The following is a 7500-nucleotide window of genomic DNA, read 5'->3' on the forward strand; positions in this document are numbered from 1 at the left end:
CCAAGCCCCATAATAAAGAACAGTGCTTAGGGAAGACACCCTCAGATTACCTCCATCCCCTTTTCCTTCCCTCCTTCCCTCCATCCCTTGAGCACCTCACCCCAATCTTTCTCTTCCTATATTTCTAAAGAGTTCCTTCATCCAGTCCTTTCCTGTCAGTCTTTCCTTCACTTCCAGCCTTCTTTCCTCCTCTCCCTTTCTTCCTCGCCTCTGTCTCCCGCTCCCAGTTTCCTGCCTCTCTCGATCTATTTCTATCTCACTTTCCCTCCCGCCTTCTCCCTGCCTCTCCCTCCTGTAGTTCCGTAATGGAATATACAGTTCCCTCGGGAGGTCACCAGGAATATAGAAATGGCCTTTGTTGGGAGGAGGAGGAGGAGGAGGAGGAGGCGGAGATAAGGATGCCGAGGCTGAGATCTCTTTAGTTATCTCTAGGGAGTGGTAAGGTTTAGCTCTCTCTCTCTCTCTCTCTCTCTCTCTCTCTCTCTCTCTCTCTCTCTCTCTCTCTCTCTCTCTCTCTCTCTGTGTGGGGGGGTGGAGGGGCGAGTGATACTACTATTGCTACTATTACAGCTAAGAGAGAGAGAGAGAGAGAGAGAGAGAGAGAGAGAGAGAGAGAGAGAGAGAGAGAGAGAGGTTACCTTTTTCCTTTCTGTGACAAAATAAGAGTATCCAGAAATTGTGAGAAACTACAGAAAAAAAAAGAATGTCGAAGAATGAACCATTTCAACAAACAAAGAGCAGGAAATATTGGAGAAGGATGACTACAATCTCTGTGTGTGTGTGTGTGTGTGTGTGTGTGTGTGTGTGTGTGTGTGTGTGTGTGTGTGTGTGTGTGTGTGTGTGTGTGTGCTGGGTGTCGGGGACGGCAACAATCCCACTACTTCTTCCTCCTACTTCTGACTTTGTTGTTATTGTCTCTGTTCCTTTTCTTATTTAACATTATTTCATTTCCTTTCGTACTTTTCTTCTTTTCTTGTCTTTTTCTCACTCTTTTCTTATTATTCAGATTATATATCCCTTCTCATTTTTATTTATTTTTCTTTTTCGTATTCTTTCACTACCTCTCCTTTTTTCCTCATTTTTTCATCACCTCTTTCACTATCAACATCACATACATATCACACACACACACACACACACACACACACACACACACACACACATATTTTCGACGCAACTTCACAAACATCCAACACATTCCTTGACAAACACGTATCACAGTCTACACACACACACACACACACACACACACACACACACAAGAGGGCAGCCACGTAATTAAGTTTCCTACTAAACACATCGCTACACCACAAGAATTTCTCCTCCTCGGCCTCCAACTCCGCCTCCTCCTACTTTACTGCTGTTGCTGCTGCTGCTCCTCTCCTGCTGCTCGTCGTCTCGTCCTCACTTTTTCTTCCTTCTTTTAACTTTGCCATTCCCGTCCTCAGCTTTTCCTCTCTTCCTTCTTCCTCTCCTGTCCTCCCACTACTTCTTCCTCCTACTTCTGACCTTGTTACTTTTGTGTCTTTTTTTGTCTTCTCCTGTTCCTTTTCTTATTTAATTCTGATTCATTTCCTCTCTTATCGTTCCTTCTTTTTTACTGTTTCTCCTTCTCTCCTTCTCTTTCTTATTAAATTCATATTCCTTCTTATTTTTTATTTATTTTCCTTCTCGTATTTTTTCAACATCTCTTCTTTTTTCCCCTTATCTTTTTTTTATCACCGCTTTCACTCTCAATATCACATTTTCCCCCTTCTCTTCCTCCATCTTCTGCTTCCATCCATCTTTTTTTTTCTACCACGTCCACCAACACCACCACCATCTGCTTTCCTTCTTTTTTTTCTTGCTTTCGTCCTTGTCTTCCTCCTCCATCTCCTCCTACTCTTCTTCTTCTTCTTCTTCTTCTTCTTCTTCTTCTTCTTCTTCTTCTTCTTCTTCTTCTTCTTCTTCTTCCTCCTCCTCCTCATCATCATCATCCTGCTGTTCTTCTTCTACTTCCTTTGATGTTTTCTCTATTGTCAAACGTCACTTTAAGAGTTTGGACTTCGTGCTTGTGCTCGTGTGTGTGTGTGTGTGTGTGTGTGTGTGTGTGTGTGTGTGTGTGTGTGTGTGTGTGTGTGTGTGTGTGTGTGTGTGTGTGTGTGTGTGTGTGTTAGAAACGAAGGGCGATATATAATTATTCTAAAAGGAAGAGAGAGGAAGGAGGGGGAAAAGTTAAGCCTAAGTAACGCAGGGAATAACTGATGTATGTATGTGTGTGTGTGTGTGTGTGTGTGTGTGTGTGTGTGTGTGTGTGTGTGTGTGTGTGTGTGTGTGTGTGTGTGTGAGTGAGAGAGAGAGAGAGAGAGAGAGAGAGAGAGAGAGAGTTTCTCATCCATTTAAGATGCTGACACAAGATAATCATCGTCTCTCTCTCTCTCTCTCTCTCTCTCTCTCTCTCTCTCTCTCTCTCTCTCTCTCTCTCTCTCAATTATTTCAAGTCCTCTACTACATACCAGCCTCTTTCCTTTCTCCTGTACCTTTTTTGCTTTCTCTCCTCTTTCACACACACACACACACACACACACACACACACACACACACACACACACACACACACACACACACACAGTTAAAAATATACGAGGCACTCAAGGGAATCAAATAAAAATGTGATATTACTCCATTGGAATTATCTGTGTGAAAATAAAATATACTCCTATTTTTTTAAGCATACAATTATCTATTTATCTATTCATTTATCTAAGTGTACTTGGAAGAGTTGTTGCGCATGGTTGGTGAGGTTTAGAGACAGTCGTAAGAGTTATAGAGATGGAAGCTTGATTGGGGTGTGTGTTCACTGTTTGATCTGCTGCAGTCTCTGACGAGACAGCCAGACGTTACCCTAGGGAGCGAGCTCAGAGCTCATTATTTCCGATCTTTGGATAGGCCTGAGACCAGGCACACACCACACACCAGGACAACAAGGTCACAACTCCTCGATTTACATCCCGTACCTACTCACTGCTAGGTGAACAGGGGCTACACGTGAAAGGAGACACGCAAATATTTCCACCCGGCCGGGGAATCGAACCCCGGTCCTCTGGCTTGTGAAACCAGTGCTCTAACCACTGACCTACCGTGTGTGTGTGTGTGTGTGTGTGTGTGTGTGTGTGTGTGTGTGTGTGTGTGTGTGTAAAATAAGTTTTGAGGAAAGAGGGTGTATAGAAAGACAAGTGTTGGGTAAGTTGCAGCAAGTGATGAATTTACAGGCACACACACACTCACACACACACACACACACACACACACACACACACACACACACACACACACACACACACACACACACACACACTAATGAATAGATAGATAGATACTTAAATAGACTGATCTATAGATAAATAAATAGATAGATAGACAAATATTTCATAAAACGCAAAATACAAGATATAACATAATCCCATAAACTAAAATGGTTCAACAAATCCCTCTTACACTAAGCACATTAAAAACATCTGAAACATGAGAACCACACACACACACACACACACACACACACACACACACACACACACACACACACACACACACACACACACAGCAAGAAGCGTAATATCCTCCTCCAAACGTGCCTCTAATGGACCTTAATACAGTTTCAAGCAGCGACATCTGGTGCAGTGTAGGGTTTTTGCAGCCTCGCGTTACTGCCTCACACGTCTCCCGGTGAATATTTCGGGGCAAAATTTTCACATCTAAACGAGGAGAACGAGACATAAAAGTGTATAATGTTCCTTTTTTCTTCCATTTATTCTTATTTTGGTTTGCTTGTCTTTTCTATTCTGAATGGGTGATTTATTTGTTTATTTATTTTATTTTGTAGTGATAAATATTTCGACATAAAATCTCCTTACAAAAACAAACCAATGAAAAAAATAAATACAAATATAATTTTCTTTTTCTTATTCTTATGATGATTTTCCTTCTCACAGTTGTTCTTTTTCTTTCTTCTTTGATTTCGTTTCCTTCTCAACAAAAGATGAGAAATTATGTACAAATAACTACTGCATGTTTAGGATAGAAAAATAACCTTGTTTTATGATGACGCCAAGCAGTAAATCAATCAGTCAATTACGGAGTTCATTCTTTTGATTTATTCACGTGTTTGGCATTCCTTCCATTCATGACGAGCAAAATGTACTGTCACGGCTCAGCAATGCACGGTATCAAGCTCCAGTTCAAGAAAACTTAGGAATTAGGAAGTTGGGTTGAAATAATTACAAATCAACATACTACTACTACTTCTACTACTTCTACTACTACTACTACTACTACTATTACTCTACACCACTTTTGGGTGAAACGACAGTAGTAAGGAGAAATACACTCTTTGTAAGACACGGTTAATTATTTTTAATTGTAACTTTACTGAATACGGTTTCCTTGACTTTGAATACCACGTCATCACTCTTTTTTTTTGGTGCCATTAAAGGACTCGTAAAGTTAAGGATGATTATATTTTTGGCTCTATGGTGTTCAAAAATCATCTTTACGTAACTGCAACTAAATCATTATTTGCTGCAATTTGATTAACAATAGGTTCAGTTCAGAAATCGTGTGCTGTACTGAATGTGCGGAAAAGGATGCATGGTAGAGACCCACGCACCAGTAAAGGTGAGAGAATAGACTTATTTCTCGTATTCTGACATTGGTGACCTTGAGAATGGTGCGTCACTGTGAGAAAAATATCACTGACAAAATGCGACTGTAACTTGTTTTCCACATGTTAATACCTTTAAAAGCTATGCACTAATGATGGAGCAGCGAGACAAACACAACTCATGGATACAGTAAGATCATATATACATATATATTTTTTTTATTCTATCACGTCTAAAGGTGACGCAGTAAAGGGTGGTGCCACAGTGAGGCATATAGTGCGTATGTGTTGGATACGAGAGAGATAACTGAAATATTTTTCACCAGTTATATTATTATTTAACAGGCTTCGTATGTGGTCTGAGCCAAGAGTCACAGCTATATAGATGACATTACATAGTGTTGCATCGCAAAATTGTTTCTTCACGACAAAAGGCGCATCGTTATCAATATAAGACTCAGCGAACATTACCCGTTGTCGATACTGAAGACAAGAGTAAAAATTACTATTTTATTACAACTTGAGAATCCTTGCAGTCTTTCCCATTAAAGATTACATAACTTTGTTGTTAAGTTGAATATGCAAAGCAGTATGTTCTTTTCTCCCTTCTAGCTCTTTCATATCCATTATAATAAAGTAAATATATCAAATAACTTTATATGATATACGATCACTGTTCATTCCTACGTAGTATCAGAGCAGTTTCTCTCACCACGATAAGAGCCATTGTAAGAACAAATACTTACATGAAAACATTCCCCTAAAATAACACTTAAAAATCATTCTCCTTCGTATCAAATTTTCTAATCTACCAAAGTGAAATGTAATCTAACTTAACAAAAATAACAACACTTTAATGTGCATGAATAATTTCAGGGCAAATCTTAATGGAAGGACATCTGAAGAGAAAGTTGCACACGTAAGGTCTACAGATAGAATTGCTGCTTTCTTCAAGTCATGGTGTCTCTCGCTCGTCTCCTTTCTTTTGCCGTGTAATAGCGCCTCCCAGTAAATACCATTACAAGTGATTGGAGAGAAATTACTAAACAAACATTATTAAAATTCACATCACCAATAAATATGATCGAATTCCTGTTAATCACTCTAAATGCCGTGAATTTTTTTTATAGCACCCGTGTGTTACCGCGGTGAGAGGGAGGTAGGATGGCGATGATTGTGGACTAGGTACACAAAAATATCTTTATCTCTTCATCGTGGTTACTGCGCTCCACCAACACTTAAAAACAGTATTCTTTTTAAGTCATGGCCTATCATCGTCTGTGACCTCTGAAGAACTGAACTTGTGTAATGATAGGAAGAGTTTCTGTTTTCACTCTTCCTAACTCCATTTCGTCATTCTATTCTTCCTGTTTCTGGTTTCATATATTTCGTATAAGCAACAACTGCTTTCATTTCTAGTTTTCCTCCTTTCTACCACTCTTTCTTGTTTTCTAGTCCCTTGTCTCTTCCATTCTTTATTATTTCCGTCAGTAATAACAACTATACATAATATCCTGTGACACTGAAGAGGCCATTTCAATTAACCTTTCGCAAGTCTTGTCTTGGGAATCAAAATGCAACTTGTGCTGTGGTACAGTGGAACCATGCGCGCTTTGGGGTCCAAGGGGTCTCCAAGCGCACGGGTTCGAGAATCCTGTCCACGGTCCGAGTGTAGGTTGGGCTTCCTCACTCGGGGCAACGGTTTCCTAGCAGATGGGCTTTGAGGTAGGAGATTCCCCAAAAAGTATCTCCTTTAGCCCACAAATTCGCGTGGAAAGCCCACATGGTATAAATAAAAAAAAAAAAAAAAAACTGAAACAACATAAAAATCCTCAAACGTATGGAGTGTGAACATTCTTCCTACCGACTCTTTACACTGATTCGCCACAAACCTGCAGGGAATAAAAAAAAAAAAAAAAAAAAAAACTCGCTTCATATCACCGCTAATCCTATGGGGAGTAGTAAGTTGGTTCAAAGATAACTCACTCGTGTTTAAATATAATTGTCGTTTTGCCTATAGCGCCACTTTTCTAAGACGCCCACGCTTTTATTGATCTTATTACTTTCCTGATGCTACACTGATGTCTGGCAAGAAAGAGAGCCGTAGGAAAGATTGAGGCAGGTTAGAGATCATCATTTAGTCTTATTATGAGGGATTGAGCAGGTAATAGTGCATCTCTCTCTCTCTCTCTCTCTCTCTCTCTCTCTCTCTCTCTCTCTCTCTCTCTCTCTTGTTCATAGAAAATCGACATGAGAGAGAGAGAGAGAGAGAGAGAGAGAGAGAGAGAGAGAGAGAGAGAGAGAGAGAGAGAGAGAGAGAGAGAGAGAGAGAGACTTAGTACGAACCAACAAGATCGGCTCACTCATTCACTCGCTCCTCAAATATTTGTTCTGTACATGAAACCTGAAGCGAGAGAGAGAGAGAGAGAGAGAGAGAGAGAGAGAGAGAGAGAGAGAGAGAGAGAGAGAGAGAGAGAGAGAGAGAATAATTTATTTGCAAGTTATTGCCATGATTATAAAACATCTCTCTCTCTCTCTCTCTCTCTCTCTCTCTCTCTCTCTCTCTCCTGCACTTTTCCTCACACCTCCAAACATATTCTTCCTTTCCTTCACCTCTGCACATCTCCATTCACCTCCAAAATACGTCCTCCTCTCTTCTTCCCTCCTTTTCTTGCTCTCCTCCTCACTCCTACTTCCACCTCCACTCTCCACTCCTTCCTTTGCACAGCCATCAATAACTGCACACTTCAGTAGCTGCACACACAAAGAAGCATTCAGCCGCTCCTTCTTTCACACACTCTCGTTTTGTACACCGCAAGGATTTACTCGAGTCGCAAAGAAAATGCAGCTGACAAACTAAT

The 7500-nt window shown here is 40.5% G+C and overlaps 1 protein-coding gene across 1 annotated transcript in view; it reads right to left on the reverse strand.

Moving 5' to 3' along the window:
• Positions 1-7500, reverse strand: part of LOC123518315 (glutamate-gated chloride channel-like) — a 130827-nt gene that overhangs the window by 24693 nt on the left and 98634 nt on the right. The gene's annotated exons all lie outside the window — the stretch shown is intronic.

The sequence above is a fragment of the Portunus trituberculatus genome, chromosome 43 (genome assembly GCF_017591435.1).
Source record: "Portunus trituberculatus isolate SZX2019 chromosome 43, ASM1759143v1, whole genome shotgun sequence".
NCBI lineage: Eukaryota > Metazoa > Arthropoda > Malacostraca > Decapoda > Portunidae > Portunus > Portunus trituberculatus.